Below are 374 nucleotides of genomic sequence, written 5' to 3' on the forward strand. Positions count from 1 at the left end.
AGTTAGTCTATTCCAGAGAAAAACACCGAACAGAAATTGATATCTGTCCTTATCCTCAATTCCTTACCAAATACATAGATCGCCGCTACACACGTGCGTTTATCGAGAATTAAGATAAACATTGTTTTAATAAAGTGAGTTTTTACATTTATTTCATTTATCTTTAAACCTTTCTTTTTGGACTTCACAGCGAGTGAGTTTAGAATTTCAAATTAATTATTGTGTTTCATTTCATATTTATAAAAGGTTTTTAATGATGCTACTTGTCTGGATTTTCCAGGCCTCCTTTTAACAGTTTATTTTTACGTGATGTTAAACAAATGGCAGAAGAAGGAAAGTATAGAGGAGAAAGAGATTAAGAAACGGATATTTGG

The sequence above is a fragment of the Penaeus monodon genome, chromosome 28 (assembly GCF_015228065.2).
Source record: "Penaeus monodon isolate SGIC_2016 chromosome 28, NSTDA_Pmon_1, whole genome shotgun sequence".
Taxonomy (NCBI): domain Eukaryota; kingdom Metazoa; phylum Arthropoda; class Malacostraca; order Decapoda; family Penaeidae; genus Penaeus; species Penaeus monodon.